Source organism: Parasteatoda tepidariorum, chromosome 7 (assembly GCF_043381705.1).
Source record: "Parasteatoda tepidariorum isolate YZ-2023 chromosome 7, CAS_Ptep_4.0, whole genome shotgun sequence".
Classification (NCBI taxonomy): Eukaryota; Metazoa; Arthropoda; class Arachnida; order Araneae; family Theridiidae; genus Parasteatoda; species Parasteatoda tepidariorum.
This window is the reverse complement of record NC_092210.1, coordinates 40,305,799-40,307,219: the sequence shown is the minus strand read 5'-3', so window position 1 is coordinate 40,307,219 and position 1,421 is coordinate 40,305,799.

The following is a 1,421-nucleotide window of genomic DNA, read 5'->3' as shown; positions in this document are numbered from 1 at the left end:
TCGCACCAACAGGAGTGCTGACGTAAAATATCCTCAGTGCTAGAGGGATTATGGGTTAAACTTCTACTTCCTTAAAGGATAACCATGGGAGGTTTTCGTAATTTTCCTCTCCATGTAACGCAAATGCGGGTTAGTTCCATCAAAAAGTCCTCCGAGAAGACAAATTTCTTCCAATACTTGAGCCAGGATTCTAGATTTGGTTTGAAATAAGAAGGCTACAAAGTCGAACAATGGTAATCTTAAACCAAAAATTGGGTCGGCTGTTCAACGACGGTTACAAAATAGAATTAAGTATTAAAAAGCGACTTTTATGAAATGCGTAATATGGGTAATGAATTGTACCATTTCATTATTTATGAAAAGTATTCAGTATAAAAGTACATGAAAAGAATTTCATTGTACATTGGAAAGCTTTTTTTTAATAAATTTTTAAAGCTGTTTAAATATCAGATTATAAGAGTATGAAAAAAAAATGTCCTCATTTTCTACAACAGATATTTGAAAAACCAAAAGAGTCCATCCCTGCTTGCTCCGCTCAACAATCTCTTTTTTGCTTCTCTGTCTACGCGCCACCATTTGTTTTCTTAAAAAATCGATATTTTCTTTAGCAAATATCAAAGCATAACAAAGAATATTTAATAAAATATGTTCCTATAATAATTCTGTCTTTGAATATTTTGTTAATTTGTGTTAACGGTAACGAAATGAATGATTGACGAAATGAATGTGAAAAATAATTGACTGTATTTGAAAAAAATATTAAAGTTAGGAATGCAGATAGTGTACTTCAGTTAAAAGAAATAAATAAGAAGTATTTCAACTTGAAGAGATTCATTATATCAATCCAAATAAATAACGGTTCCTATTTCTATTGAACAAAGTTTTATTTACGTTTTTCTTGAAGAAAATATAATCTCCCTCACTCTCCCTCCCTCTCAATCACTCTCCCTCTCTCTCACTCTCCCTCTCTCTCACTCTCCATCTCTCTCACTCTCCATCTCTCTCACTCTCCATCTCTCTCACTCTCTCTCACTCTTTCTCTCTCTCTCCCTCTTTCTCTCTATCTCTCTCTTTCTCTCTCTCTCACTCTTTCTCTCTCTCCTTCTTTCTCTCTCTCCCTCTTTCTCTCTCCCTCTTTCTCTCTCCCTCTCTCTCATTCTCCCTCTCTCTCACTCTCCCTCTCCCTCTTTCTCTCCCTCTTTCTCTCCCTCTTTCTCTCCCTCTTTCTCTCCATCTCCCTCTTTCTCTCTCTCCCTCTTTCTCTCTCTCCCTCTTTCTCTCTCTCCCTCTCTCTCACTCTCTAACTCTCACTCTCTCTAACTCTCACTCTCTCTAACTCTCACTCTCTCTAACTCTTCTTTGGTTACTTTCGACATCCACTTAAACGCAAGCTTATACTATAACGATCGAACAAAAAGAAC